The 16,384-nt window shown below is 44.7% G+C and overlaps 1 protein-coding gene across 2 annotated transcripts in view; it reads left to right on the forward strand.

Annotated features, from left to right (window-relative positions):
• DISP2 (dispatched RND transporter family member 2) overlaps positions 1–16,384 on the forward strand; it is a 727,615-nt gene that overhangs the window by 202,457 nt on the left and 508,774 nt on the right. The gene's annotated exons all lie outside the window — the stretch shown is intronic.

Genomic DNA, 16,384 nt, shown 5'->3' on the forward strand with positions numbered 1-16,384 from the left:
TCCCTACCATGTCCTTCTTTTAGTATGGCCACATGCAAATCAGTCAACTGACAGTCATAGACATCTTTGGCAAAAACTTGTTTGAACTCCATAAATATTTTTCTTAACTGGTCTCTTTCTTCTTCATTTGTGCAAGCATCTGCAGCTAGAATCTGCTCCTCTACCATTTTAGAAAACTCTGGGAAGTCCTCCAAAGGAGGAACCTCTGTACTTTCCTCTAATTGCATGGCAGTTTCTCGTTGGAGAGTTGCTACACTCAAATATTTTGGAATATTGACCTCCATTTCAATATGCTGTTATTCTCTTTTAGACTCACCTAATTCGAATAGCATACAATCATCCTGATGGCAGCATTCTATTTCACTTGGCTCACAAGGGTACACAGACTGAACTTTAAAGATTCCTTTAGGCTTAGACTCTAATGATTCTGGTAACTTTCCCTGTGCAGTCACATAGCTTTCAGGAATGCTCCCGATCACTGGTTTACTGAAATCAGCAGTGTGTTAGGATTCCTGTATTGCCATTCCTAATGCTGAATTCTCTTCCAAATGAATGTCTTGACACCCTTTATTGTCCACCAGGATTTGAATGGGTCCATCCCCAATCTCTATCAGTGGTGTCTATTTGTAGTCTAACCCTTGCTGCTTTATGGACTCATTTAGGTCTACAAATGCATCAGAATCTTTTATCTGTTGTCCCTTCCTGTATTTTAATGCTACTGTAAATTGCCTAATAAATGCAGGAATAGAAACATCCTTTCTCACCTGAAGCTCAATTGCATATGGCGTCATTTGGGCACAATGATAAGCCTGTCTCTTGTCTTCAAATTCAGGTGCGGCTCCACCCAACCTGGACCAAACCTTTTGATTTAGAAAGTCTAATACCATACATATCCTGTGTGCAATGTAATTTCCCAAATACATTTATTTGTGTGCCCCGCTCACAATCCACACATTGTGGTGAATGCTTTTAGAGCCAATTGTAATCTTTAACATGCATCTTCCTACAATTATTTTTCCCAACTCGGGGTCATCAGGCCAAAGATGTGTTGATTCTTTATTTTGAACTTTGAGATCTCCTCCCTGTCAATTATGTGTCGGAATACCTTTTCACTAATGAAACTCCTTTCATGTTTAAGCGCAAAAGTGGCTTCAATCATTTCAGAATGCCCATTCACATGCATAGGGATCCATGGCTGCCCTTCTTCCATGTGTATTTCTAAAATTGTTGAAATGTGTTTTTCTTGATTTACCTCTGGACTGATATTTGGTTTGCATTTTTCTTCATTTAGATAAAAACACAATGTGTTTTCCTCTATTTCTGTTTGCCAGTTTTTCTTTCGATCCAAATAAATCTACAAAGACTGCTTCTCTTTTTCTCCTCACATTTCACCTGACACATGAGAATGACAGTGACACAAGGCACACAGCTACTCTGAAGTAGACTTCCACTGGACTTTCTGATTTAGCAACGGTGTGGCCTTCTTTTACACTGTTGCTTTGGGTCATTATTTTCTTGGGTCTCAATGACTTTTTAGCTAAGGACCACAATACTCCATTTACCCCATCAATGAGGGGCGACAACCTCTTCAGGCAATTCGTCCCTATGAGAAAGGGGTTTTCATTAATGGGTGTGACCAACACTTCCTGTCTCATCCAATGCTTCTATATCGTTATGTCAACCTCAGTGACACCTTTGATAGGTATTTCTTCCCCATTGAAATTGTGCACAAGGCCTTCATTTTGTCTCACCTTTACATGATTTTGTACCCATCTTCAACCTCTTCTAGTACACATAAAACATGTGAATATTTGCTAATTTCAGGACTCACTCTTCATAGCTCTTTTTTACTCTTTGTTATGCAAGTGCACATATGAAATGACATCTTAACCTCCTTTTCTCCTCTTCATTTTGAATTTCTTTGTCTATTTTCCTGGGCTCAGAACCCAATTGGAGTGTAGTCACTGACTAGGCCTCTGACTTGGGACCACTAGTGTTCACACTCCAATTTCTCATTGTACCTATCCCATTGTCCGGGTCTTCTCTGCTTACTTCCACATTGCAACCTATTGGCTGGGTATTTTCACAAGTGTCACGTGACAGCATGTCAGCTTCTGGCATGTGACACTTACCTGCATTATGTACAGAGCCTGTCATTTCTGTCCCTTGGAATATCCGTGGTTCGGAATACTGCTCAGCTGACTGGCCTGCACCCGCCTTTTGGGTAATTGTTTCCTCTGTGGGGGTATCAACAGTATTTTGATTATCAAGTAAGGATAGTCTATCTGTTGATCCTAATTCCTCGTTTTGTATTTTATTTTCACATTGGATGCTCTTTTTAAATCTGCTTCTCTGTTCTTTGGGTTTTTCTTGTTCATTTTCCCCCTTTTGTTCTTCATCTTCACACCCCTGAATAGTCTGGTTCAACTCTAAATTGAACCACACTCCCTTTTAGTGTGTGTTGAAATTCCCTGTCTCACTTTCATTCGTTTGTATTCTCATTTTTAAATCAGCAAGCAAGTCAGTATTTTTTATTCAAGGGAAATTTCATGGGCATCTGCATTTTCATCAGTGCAGAGGTCATTAGCTAGTCACCTGTCGCTACGCACAAGATCACTCCTATGGCCTTCTGCACCTTCACTTGGCCATTGTTTTTGGACTGCACATCATTTTTTTATCTGTTCAGACAACATTTTGACTTGGGCCTCTAAACCTGTCGATGTCTCTGAATTCTTATCTTTGTGGTCGGGGCCGGTAATTATTAAACTCACCCTGATTAGGCCTGTTCTGATATTTCTCAGGAGATTGATTTCTATTTATGGTATCTCTGAATTCACGTGACACAGGAGGTGGAGAACGTGAAGTGACCATCCTTTGACCATGGTCGACCAGTGGTGGTGTTTGATTAATTTGATGAGGGACATAATTAATATTTTCTTTCATTTGGTGGGAATTGTTCCCTATGCTGGTTTCCATTTTCAATGAATCTAGCCACATATCTTGGTCTTTCTTGGTGGCCATATACCATTGTGTTAGGGTCAAATCTACTCTGGGACCCTAGTGTCTGGTACGGGCCATTGTACATTTGATTTTGATTGTTATTTAAGCCTGGCATATCATGGCAAAATCCCATTCTGAGCGAACTACCAAGATATCTAGGACTAATGTAAGAACTCCTATTGCTGGGATCAATGGATTGGAACATAAGAGTTTGGGGTGATGTCCTTTGTGGAGGCACACCCCATTTGACTAGGTGTGATGTCATTCTTTGCCTGAGTTTGGGCTGATTCTAGCTGCATCTTTCCAGATTTTACCTCCAAAATATCGCTGGTGTGGATTCCTTAGACTTTGAGTTTGTCTCTTTATTCTTAGGCCCCTCCTCTCTCTGACCAAATATCACTTCAAACACTTTGGTCCCCTGTTCTATTATCCATTTTAGGTGTTTTTTCCTGTCAAATTCACGAATTAACTGGGAGACAACTTCTTTTTGGAGCCCATAAAAGTAGGCAGTTTTCAATTCTACAAAGTTAGAGTTAAAGGTCACATCAAAGCGTGAAAATGCTCTTTTTAAGTTTTAAAAGAACTTGCAGGGTGACATACATTTCTTTGCTGTTATAATATAAGCTGTTTTTTTTGGCGTCCTGCATAGACTAGTAAAGTGATAATTCATGTCTAACCTCCTTCTCAAAGTCTGCCCATGACAAGATGCCTTTGGGCTTATGCTGCGCTTTATAAATGCGATTAAGATTTTCCTGTTCATTGAGACCACAAATGATGCTAGCAGATGCTGCATCTAGAGTGAGGTGAAAGTACTGTCTATGCTGTTCCCTAGGGATCTGAAGGTCTTTGAATATATCATGAACAGTCTCTAAATGGTCTTCCATGCAACAATCACCTCCTTTTCTGAATGGTTTAATCAAAGTCTTGATGGATTTCATAATTTTTATAGGACTACATGGTTGTTATGACTCACCGCCTAAGCGGTTCCAAGGAATCTGGGACACTCCAGGATACTTGGATGTCGAGGGCTGGACTGTTCGTACATCTTTCTATCAATGTATCCCTCTGATGTGCTTATAGAACAGGAAGAGGAATTAATTAACTGAACGATACGGGAACACGCAACATGAAACACCACCAGCTGTAACATGGAAAGGACAGCGATTAGCAACACATACTGATTTTCCTCTCATAAGAAGAGAGCAGCTGGAGAAGCTAACCCCTATGGTCGGAGCTGTCTCTTCAAAGAGAAGCAGCAATGCATGTGTTTGTGGTGCATAGGGAGTCCATCGTGTTCCCAAGTCAGCAGAGATTATCTAAGGAAACAGGTAAGGTAGTTAAGACTAAGTAATAGTGGAATAGGAAGAGAAAGCTGGACAGAAGTAGAATTCTTACCAGGAGCATTTCAGCGGTGCAACAGGGAAAGATGCAGGTCCAAATAATCCCAGAGTGGAACGTACGCAAGGGAGAGGAATGGTTAGTGGGACCTGTCCCGACAGCACGAGGACGTCTGAACTGCACAGGTTGGTGCAAGCACAGCAGAAAGTCTCGAGTCTGTGCACAGTTTGTAGTGAAGAGCAGAGTAGAATTCCCAAAAGACACGAGGGTAAGTCAGGGTATTCAGCAGAGAGGAACTGCTTGAGGAAAGCAACAGTACATCAATCCGGGGGACAGAAGAGGTTGGCAACAGGCTGGCAGTAGAACAAATCAGAAGCAATTAGCGATGCAAATCCACGGGCGTAGCAGTTGGTCAGCATGGTGCTGCCAGCAGGAAGCAGGAATCATGAGAGAAAGGCAATCCATAAGCAGTCGGATTCAAAGCCAAGATCAATCAATACCACGGATGGAAACAGGGGGCAGAGGTCGGGTAACAGAAACAGGTCAGCAACAAGGAATCAACAATGTAGCAAGGAGTGCGTAGAGTCAAGGAACACCTCTAATCAGTAGTGCCGGATTACCGGCGAAAGCAATACTTATTCCGTGACGTATGCAGCATACAGTATGTCACGTCATCACTAGGGCCGGTCCTTCCATTGGTTGCTGTACACATGGCTGCATGATGTCATGTATGCAAAGGCTTTCAGAATCGCCATGGCAACCTCCACGGCAGAATGGTTTGGGCTCGTAATACCCGTGTAGATTGCCTGACAGAGAAACATGACTGGGAAAACCTTGTAGAGAGGTCTGTTCCCTGGATAGGGAGAAATAGCAGGAGGTGTGCGTGCAACCCTGGGCCTACTTTTAGGCAGAATTCTGACAGCATCCTCCCCCAAAGCCCCCACTACCCCGGGAAGCATGGAACCTATGCAGGAGCAGAGGTGAGTTGATGTTAGCCAGGGACTCCCAGGCCCTGTCCTCCGGACAATACCCCTTCCAATCAATGAGATAATGAGGCATTCCCCTACAGGTCTTGAAGTCAAGGATAGCATTAACCTCATAGACGTCTGAACCATAGACAGACACGGGAGATGGACAGGAAAAAAGGAAAGTACCAGGAAGACAAGGCTTGATCAATGAAACGTGAAAAACAGGGTGTATTTTCCAATGTGATGGCAGAGCCAGGCAAACTGCCAAGGGGTTAATGACCTCAGAAATCATAAAAGGACCAACAAAGCGAGGCAGCAGGGCCTTACGACCCAGTATCTGGAGGTTCTTAGTAGAGAGCTAGACCTGCATCCCGACTTGGTATTCTGGGGCAGGCGCACAATGTTGGTCTCTGATGCTCTTGGAGCGGTCTTGAGCACCCACCAGATCTTGTTTAATCTCCAGATGCAGCGCAGTCAAGTCTCTGACACAAGCACGGGCAGCGGGTCTGTCAACAGGAAGAACGGGATCCAGGAGAAAAGCACAAGGGTGCGGTCTGTAAAGAGCGGAAAAGGGCAAAGAACCAGTGGAAGTATGCACAGAATTATTATAGGTGAATTCTGCGGATCCCAACAGGCACAACCATGTCTCCTGATGTTGTACGATGAGGCATCGAAGGTACTGGTCGAGTGCATTGAGCTGCTCTGTCTGGCCATCCGTCTGAGGATGGTAAGCACTAGAATAGCTCTCATCCATGATGCCAAAAGAGGATGTGAGTGCTTTCCAGAAGTGTGACTTGAACTGTGAGCCCCTATCGGTGATAATGATGGCCGGGAGCCCAAAGAATCAAAACACATGTTTTAGAAATAAATCAGTGAGCACAGGGACAGAGGGAAGGCCACAACATAGTATAAAGAGAGCCATCTTTGTAAAATAATCAACAACGCCCCAGGTGGTATCATATTCGTGAGCAGTGGGGAGTTCCACTATGAAATCTATGGACAACATATACCAAGGTTGTTGAGGAACCGGAAGCGGTTGTAGCAGGCCCATAGGTATTGCCGGAGTGGTTCTGCATTGCGCACAGACAGCACAGGCGAGATGTATGCCACTGCATCCCTGTGCATGGAAAGCCACCAGCACCATCTCTTTAACAGATCCTGAGTTTTCCTCCTACTTGGATGGGCAGCAAATTTCGAGTCATGGCACCACTGCAATGCAGTGGGCCGGGAGACCCCAACAGGAACATACATCTGACCCTGTATGTATGGGAGTGAATGCACAATGTCCATGTTGTACTCTGATAGTTCCGGCGGTTGTAGAGAGACCCATTCTTGAATGGAGGAACAGAGAGAGGATAGAGAGGATTGAGGGGTACATCCACAGACCACCTGATTAGGGAGCAGGAGGGAACCCTGGAATGCATGTGAGACCGAGGTGCCATGTAGGTGGGAAAGAGCATCAGCTTTAGCGTGCAGATGCCCTGGACGATAAGTGATGACGAAGTCGAACAAAGAAAAGAATTTGTGCCACCTTGCGTGTCGGGCTGTTAAACATTTGCTGGATTTAAGGGCTAAGAGATTGCAGTGGTCAATATACACTTTTACAGAATGAGTTGCGCCCAACAGATGATGCCTCAATTCCATAAAGGCATTGCGTACTGCCAATAGTACCTGTTCCGTGATGGTGTTGTTTCTTTCTTAGGGAGTATGTTTTCTGGAGTAGAAAGCAACAGGATGTAAAACACTGGTATCTGGACATTCTTGGGACAATATAGCACCCACTGCTACACCAGAAGCATCCACCTCCACTATAAAGGTCAAGTCATGATATGGATGCTGCAGTATGGGCGCAGTGGTAAACACTGCTTTAAGCGCGTTGAACGCTTTCTTGGTTTTGGCGTTCCAAGAAAACAGTATTTTGTTGCTGGTAAGGGCTGTCAGGGGCGCTACCATGGAGGAAAAAGACAGAATGAACCTCCTATAGAAATTGACAAAACCAAGAAATGACTGTAACGCTTTCAGGGTGGTTGAAGTAGGCCATACGGATACGGCCTTAACCTTGTACCAGTTCATCCAAACTCCGGTACTGGTCAGATCACACCCAAGAAATTCCACCTCTGTGGTGTGGAAGATGCATTTCCCAGCCTTGGCATACAGGCTATTCTCTCTGAGACGTTGTAGGACTGCTGAGACATGTAGGACGTGTTGTTCATAGGAGGATAATAAATCAGTATGTCATCCAGGTATATTATTACCAACTGATTCAGCATGTCCCGAAACACGTCATTCATGAAATACTGGAAAGTTGCAGGGGCATTGCATAGCCCAAAGGGAATCAGACAGTATACAAATAGACCATAGCGGGTCTTGAAAGCGGTCTTCCATTCGTCCCCCTCACTGACTCGAACGAGATTATAGGCCCCTTGGAGATCCAATTTCATGAACAGGACAGGAGACCCCAACTGATCAAGTAAAACAGATATCAGAGGCAACGGATACTGGTTGCGGACAGTGATAGCGTTGAGGCCCCTATAGTCGATACAAAGGCCTTAAATCTCCCTCTTTCTTTGGGACAAAAAACAAAGGCTAGGCCGCGGGAGAATGTGAGGGACGGATAAAATAACACTGTACATACAATTTTTGAACTCACCCGTCAAACCCACATTTCCACATTCAGGAAGACCCTACACTGGCTTCCAGTCAAGCAAAGAATACCCCACAAAACTCTTACCCTAGCTCATAAGTGCCTATCCTTCTCATGTCCAGTCTGTCTATCGGATCGTACTAAGAGCAAGACGGCTACCAGACATCTTTGTTCATCTCTTGCACCCACACTGATCCAGCCAAGATTCAAATTGAGTCGTTTTGGTGGCACTACCTCCGAAGTCCAAGCTCCTCTTATTTGGAACTCTCTTCCTGCTCCCACACGCCTCATTGACAACTATGTTTCCTTCAAAAAGGCCATTAAAACATATCTCTTCAATCTCAGTTCTGACTAAGTTTTCCCATTTCTATGCTCTGGTCCTTCTCAGCTTGTTTGTGTTGTCTCGTTTAGTTATGTGTGTGCCCTGAGGCCTACGGGCATGTGTGCGCGGTATAAAAATAAAAATATATAAATAAAAATAAAACCCATACACAATGCTTTGCTATGTACTCTTTCAAAATGGCATTTTCCTTCTGGGTAAGAGAGTACACCTGACCGATGGGATTTTTTGCTCCGGGGACCAGGTCTATAGGACAGTCATAAGGCCTATGAGGCGGTAACTGTTCTGCCATCCCTTTATCAAAAACATCCTTAAAAGATTCATCCTCCTTAGGGAGGTTTTTGGCCGGTGTGGCTGGAACGGCCACCATGACTGAGGCTGTGTCAAGAAAAGGATGACAAGGATCTGTGTGTTGGACAATGATGGAACCAAAACATTGAGTATTGCAATAGCCCGAAGGAAAACTGACTTATTTGCTTTGCCAGTCTATGGCAGGAATGTGCTGAAATAGCCTGGGAAGGCCAAGGATCACATTGTATTGAGGGGCAGCAATCAGATCAAAAGACAGGGACTCAGTATGCCTACAGTTTGTAGACCAGTGGTCTTCACACCTTTTTGGCCTGGGGCCCCCCTGAGCAAAATTTGGGCAGGCCGGGCCCCCCCAAAAATGCCAAATGGACAGTAGGTATTGCGCGCCATCACCTGCTCCCAACACAGTTCCTGGGCTCCCTCATTCCACTCCTACCCAGTGCCTGGGCTCTCCCCACCCGTTCACACACCCTGGGCTCTCCCCACGGTACTCCCACCACAGTTCCTGGGCTCCCCCATCCCGTTCCCAACACAGTTCGAGGGCCAGTGGCGGCTGGTGAATTTCTTAAGTGGAGCAGCATAACTATTTCCCCCAAAAATGCCATAGCGACCGAGCGCAGTGAGGGAGCCGAACCAATCAAGCGGGGTTCGTGGGGGTTTTCCCCCCATGAATTTCTTTTTAAATAATGGGTTAAAATGTTGCATTGTAGGGAATACCTTAAAAAAAGGGTAAATAGCCAAACAGTTTGCAATTGATGCTGGGGACAAAGGGGGCAGGCATGACATTTTTTACTGGACATCTATAATAGATGTCCAGTAAAAAATATACCATCCCTGTCCCCTGGACCCCACTGGGCCTAACACAATCAACATGATCATATGTGTATAAGGTGCTGGGGTGCCTAGTGGGAGAGCATGGTATTTTTGACTGGACATCTATGATAGAAATCCAGTAGAAAAAATACAATCCCTGTTTCCTGGGCTCACAGCGCCTCAGAAGGAGAGCTGATTTTGGCAGGTGGGTAGGGGGATTGTGCAACAAAGGCATTTAGGCATTTTTAAAATGCTTTGTTTGTACAACACTCCTTCCCCCCTCTATCCACCACTTGCCAAAATCAGCTCAACGGGCCAAAACAAACGAACACACACATTCATACAGCAATCACTCTATCATTCACACGAGCATCCATCACCATACACTCACTCATAACACAAGCATACACGCATCCATACACATGTTTAAATAAACAAAAAATGAACACAAACGTACCTTCTGCATTGGCATGCGTGTTGGTGTTGAAACGTCCTGCTCCAGGCTGCTCTGTCCGTATGTGCAAGGAGGCGCAGGAGCTCTCCCTCGCACATACAGACATGCAGTGGCACAGCCCGCATTACCAATGAGCTATGCAATGGCTCAGTGAGCATGTGCGGCTGGGAAACTGAACTGAAAAAGGGAAAAGCAGCTGAGGGAGTGCTCACTGTTTCACCGGGCTGGCTCCTTAGCTCCTCCATAATGGGTGAGGGGGCCCCTCGCCATTATGGATGAGCCGTCAGGCTCAGACTGTTCTAAAGGGCAATGGGGCAATGCCTGTACCAAAAATGAAAAATGGTAGTGTGGGCCAGTCAAAATGGGCCACCTTTTCGGCCAATGTGGGCCAGTTTGATGAGTTACTTCACTATGCAGTTAGTAATTTTGACCTTTGTTGCTGAATACATATTCTTGAAATATCACAATTTAGTTACATTTTAATACAAAGCAATCCTTGGGTACTATTCAAACAGTCTGTGACTAAAGGATGGAATATCCATTTACAACTGCGGGTCACTTTTTCATTGGTGTCTGAGACAGTTCCATGCTTCAGCCCAACCACGTTAGCCACCCCTACCCTTTTCTTCCAATCTAAAAAAGAAAAAAAACATTTTTTTTAAACATTTCATGCTGGCTCTCACGGCCCCCCAGGGATGCACCCACGGCCCCCTGCGGGAGCGAGCTCCACAGTTTGAATACTGCTTCGGTAGACATATCCAACTGGGTGGTACGTTCTGTCACTAGGCTAGAGAGCAGAGCGGTCCCATCCACTGCATTTACCACTTCGGGTGAAGGTTTTGTGATGACTGGAATCCCCATTTCACAGGCATATTGTAAGTCAAGGTAGTTACCCGTAGTGCCTGAGCCTACAACAGCCATGGTCTTCCAGGGCTTACCAGAGGAAAACGAGAAGAGAACAGCAATTGTGGATGGGGTCGGAATGCTATCTGATGGGGTGTCCGTAGGCAGTGCACTCGACAATCAGACTCCATCTATTTTCGAACTTTGGAGTTTCCCAGCTTTCTAGCTGGTCTTCTGGGACAAGACCACAAAAAATGCTCAGAAGAACCACAATATAAACAGAGGTTGTTCTTCCTTCTGTTTTCCCTTTTGGCTGATGTTAGCGGACCACGCACAGCACCAATTTGCATGGGTTCTGCGTCCCTGCTTGAGGAGAATTCAGCACGTGGAGGAACCTGAAAGACCAGCCTTTTTTTTGGATTTCCTCCCAACCTTTCTGGCATCAATCTGAAGCACAAGGTCTAGCAACTCAGGGAAGGCTGTGGGAACAACAGGAACACTGGGTTTTAATGAATCAGAATCAGAAAGACCCTTAAAGAATATACCAGCCTTTTTATCCTCAGGCCATCCTGTTTCGGCTACCAACTGGTTGAATCTAGCTAGATAAGCCAGTAGAGGTGTGTCGCCCTGTCGGAAATCCAATAGTTCTAGATCAGTGGCCTGAGAGTTATATTGTGTATCAAAGACACGAGTCATGGCTTTGATCAGAGCATCACAATCATACAGCATATAGCTGTTGTTCTCCAGGAGTGGGTTTGCCCAGGTAGCAGCCACTCCTCCCAGGTAGTACAATACAAACTCTGCCTTGGTGGTAGAGTCAGGGAAAGAGGCAGGACGACAGAGGAAATTGAGTTTACACTGGTTAATGAAAGTCCTGTAATGTTTGGGGTCACCAGTGAACCTCTCCGGAGGGGCCAAAGGAAATTGAGCAGACATAAACACGGGAATCGGATCCTGTTAAGGTAATGGATAAGCAGACCCAGAAGGTACAGACGAGTTAGTGGCCTCAGCCCGGGATAGGTGTGTCTACAACTCGTCTATACGACGATGGGTGGTTTCATGAGCCACCATAATGCCTGCCCCTAATTCAGAGACCAATTGAACAAGGGTGGCCAGAGCATCAGAAGTGTCAATTTTATAGTCTTCTGATTCTGTTATGACTCACCACCTAAATGGTTCCAAGGAATCTGGGAGACTCCAGGATACTTGGATGTCGAGGGCTGGACTGTTCATACTTCGCTAGTCGAGGTCAAAATCTTTCTATTAACGTATCCCTCTGATGTGCTTATAGAACAGGGAGAGGAATTAATTAACAGAAATATACTGGAACACGCAACAGGAAACACCACCAGCTGTAACATGGAAAGGACAGTGATGAGCAACACATACTGATTTTCCTCTGATAAGAAGAGAGCAGATGGAGAAGCTAACCTCTATGGTGGGAGCTGTCTCATCAAAGAGAAGCAGCAATGTGTGTGTTTGTGGTGCATCGGGAGTCCCTTGTGTGCCCAAATATGCAGAGATTATCTAAGGAAAGAGGTAAGGTAGTTAAGACTAAGTAATAGTGGAATCGGAAGAGAAAGCTGGACAGAAGTAGAATTCTTACCAGGAGTATTTCCACAGTGCAACAGGGAAAGATGCAGGTCCAAATAATCCTAGAGTGGAACGTACGCAAGGGAGAGGAATGGTTAGTGTGACCTGCTCCGATGGCATGAGGAAGTCTGAACCGCACGGGTTGGTGCAAGCACAGCAGAAAGTCTGTAGTCTGTGCACAGTTGTGGTGAAGAGCAGAGTAGAATTCCCATAAGACACAAAGGTAGTTAGCAGAGCGTCTTGTAAGAAAATACTTTAAGGAAAGCAACAGTACATCAATCCAGGGGACAGAAGCGGTTGGCAACAGGCTGGCAGTTGAACCAATCAGAAGCGGTAAGGGATGCAAATCCAGGGGTGTAGCAGTTCGTCTGCGTGGTGCTGGCAGTGAGAAGCAGGAATTGCGAGAGAAAGGCAATCCGTAAGCAGTCCGAGTCAAAGCCAAGATCAATCAATACCACGGATGGAAACAGGGCAGAGTTCGGGTAACAGAAACAGGTCAACAATGAGGAATCAACAACGTAGCAAGGAGTGCGCAGAGTCAAGGAACATCTCTAATCAGAAGCGCCAGATTACCGGCGAAAGCAATACTTATTCCATTAGGTACGCAACGGACAGTGTGTCACGTGATCGCTAGGCCGGTCCTTCCATTGGTTGCCGTATGCACGGCTGTGTGATGTCATCTATGCAAAGGCTTCCAGCATCGCCATGGCAACCTCCACGGCAGAATGGTCCAGGCTCGTAATACCTGTGTAGAATGCCTGGCAGAGAAAAGGGGCTGATAAACCTTGTATAGAGGTCTGTTCCCTGGATAGGGAGAAATAGCAGGAGGTGTGTGTGAAACCCTGGCCCTACTTTTAGACGGAATCCTAACAATGGTGCATTCTGGTATGTGTCCTTTTGTCGCTCATTCCTATTTTCTTGTGGGCAAGAATGTTATGTTATGTTACTTGGCATTTATATAACGTTCTATATATCATTGCTATGACCTCAAAGCGCTGGTAGGTTGAACGCCCTCGGGAACCGTAGTTCTGGTCAGTAGAGAGAGATAGTGTCGTAGGGTACGTGGGTGCACCAGATATGTGTGCAGCTGATGTAATTGCCGGATGGTAGCTGCATCCTAGCGTTGGTGTGGTGCTGAAGATATCATTTGGATGTGTTCAGTCTGGTGGCTGGACAACCACACAGGGCTCTGGCTGCGTTAGGCCTGAAGGACGCATATGCGAGCAACTAGGCCGGAATGTGCTCGGCTTAGTTGCATTTTATTAGGGTGATGAGGTGTTCATGGGGTCGTATTCGTATGTGAACAGCTAGGCTGAATTTATCAGGGGTATAGCTGTGTTCTTGTGGAATGATGGTGTAGAGAGTAAGCGTAGTGATGTGATATGATGGTTATCTTTAAATTGCCCGAGACCAGGCACATGAACAGAATTCCAGGGAACACAGCGACACACAGACCCATAGAGACTTGGGGCTGGGCTTATAGCGACAGTAGGGGGGATACGGATATATGGTAACACCATGGGTAACAGGAAATGCGACTCAAGGTAATGTTCACAATTCCATCTACGTAAGGACATGCACATGCTACCATTCACAATTCCATCTAAGTGTGGCACAGGTTACCATTTACAATTCCATCCAGGTGTGGGACATGCTGACAATTGCATTCTATCAAGATGCGACTCAGGCTAATGTTCACAATTCCATCTAAGTCGGGACATACTACCATTCACAATTCAATCTAAGTGTGGGACATGCTACCTTACACAGTTCCATCTAAGTGCGGCACATGTTACCATTCACAAATCCATCCAAGTGTGGAACATGCTGACAATTGCATTCTATATAGATGCAACTCAGGCTAATGTTTGCGACTTTATTTTGGTGTGGCACATGCCGACATTCACAATTCCGTCTAGGTGTGGGACATGCTGGGACATGCTAAACATTCACATTGCTATCCAGATGCGATTTGGGCTAATGCTCATGATTTCTTCTAAGTGTGGCACATGCTAACATTCACAATTCCATCTAGGTGTGGGACATGCTAATAAATACATTCTATCTAGAAGCGACTCAAGGTAACGACTCAAGGTAATGTTCACAATTCCATCTAAGTAAGGACATGTTACCATTCACAATTCAATCTAAGTGTGGGACATGCTACCTTACACAGTTCCATCTAAGTGTGGTATACCATTCACAAATCCATCCAAGTGTGGGACATGCTGACAATTGCATTCTATCTAGATGCAACTAAGGCTAATGTTCACGATTTCATCTCTAAGTGAGGCACATGCTACTATGTGTGTGAATACTTGTAGGTGATTGAAACCCTACTATTGGGTTATAACCAGGTCTGACCAAGGGAACAGCTGTTGGTACATTGTTTCCTTGGCTAGGGTTGTGATTGAGGTCAGTTCCAGTGAGTGTAGTACTCTGTCACTTTTCCTGAGATTTGAGATTACAGATTTGCTGTTCCAGGTTCTTGCACTGTCCATGAAGCTGTTCTGCCTCATGACAGAGATCAGAATTCTCATCCCTGACATATTGATTATTGCTTGCAATTCATTGATTTGTATCTGAGAATGATTAAGGGCTTTGGCTCTTTATCATTCACTATTGCCAGTGACACTATAACAAGAGTCAAGGGAGCACACAGTACTGCACTACCTCACAGCACTAATTCAATTAATGAGTGCACAATATGGTTATGCTTTAGGATGCAAGGCCACACCCAGTAATTATTTTAAAGTTTCCCGGCCAACGCTCCAAATCTGTAGGAGATCTTTTGAGGTTATATTTAGTATTTTGTGGTATTTTTGGTATGGTGGTATTTTGTGATACGCTTATTGGGGTATTTGTATAGTGGTGAGACTAATTTCAGAATACTGCCTAATCATTATGTCACCAGGGTCACTAACGATAAACTTAACTGGACTTAATACACTCTAAGTTATTGGCTCATGTTCCCCAATGATATTTTATTTACAATATCACATGTATGCCCTTTTGACTGTGTTTCAAAATATGTAAAGCATGCAAATGAAATACAAAACATTCATTCAGCCTCTCCAATTTACTGTGACTAACTTTACTTTGATATTTCTTACCACACGTTCTATCCCCCAATGCACGCCAAACCAATGAGACTGAATGCAGAAAAATACAATGAGACTAAATTACCTTTTCACATTAATATTTTTTATCATAAACTGGAAGTAGGCAAGTTACACAGAATGACATGTGTGCCCACAGTGTAATTCACAACATAAGCAAGGTTTTTCCTGCAATGGACTTCAATGCGCTATCTGCGATAATGTGCAGAGCCCTGCCAGCCTTTGAATTCGCAACAAAACTGGCAGAATAAATACACTCTGAATAACAGTAAAAGTTGGATAAATATAAACACAGTTTCACATGCATGTTTAACTTCTTAATAACTAATGCAGTGCCTGAAAATGTATTGAATTATTGCACCCGAGTTCACCAGGAATTCAAATGTGGTCCCTTGTATGATGATGGGTAGTGTGGGTCTATGTTCTGAGGCTTTTGGGTTTCCCAAGGCATATAGATACCCTCCTTTCCATCTCTCGGTGCTCAACTGGAATTCTGACATGCTCGTGGATGGAGTGCTGGTGCGCAGGTGTTGAATTTGTCTTCTCCCTATACAGCGTGCTTCTGGGGAGGTGGACTGCTTCGATCTGGTGTGTTGTCTTTCTTTGTTGTGTCTCCTCTCAGTGTACCTGGTCCTTTCCTCACAGAGAGGTCGGGAGGGGTCTTGTGCCGGTGCGTCCTTTGTTCTGCTAGGCTCAGTGTGGATGCTTTGGGGTTGCGGCACATCATTCTGAAATGGTTTTCACCTCCACACACAGAGCATATTCAGCCAATTGTTCTTGCCAGAATGAGAATTTCTGCCAGCGTGTGTGGCGCCTGCAGCAACTTGTTCTTCAAGGTCATTGATTCGCATCCTGCAATTACTTGCAACTTGATTACTTCATCATTAGTGTAGAGGTGAAATTTTCAGTGCTTCACTCTGGATCAGAGGTGCGTCACAAACTTGTCCATGCTCTCTCCTAGGA

This window comes from Ambystoma mexicanum, chromosome 14 (assembly GCF_040938575.1).
Source record: "Ambystoma mexicanum isolate Mex_15411 chromosome 14, UKY_AmexF1_1, whole genome shotgun sequence".
In the NCBI taxonomy this organism is placed as follows: Eukaryota; Metazoa; Chordata; class Amphibia; order Caudata; family Ambystomatidae; genus Ambystoma; species Ambystoma mexicanum.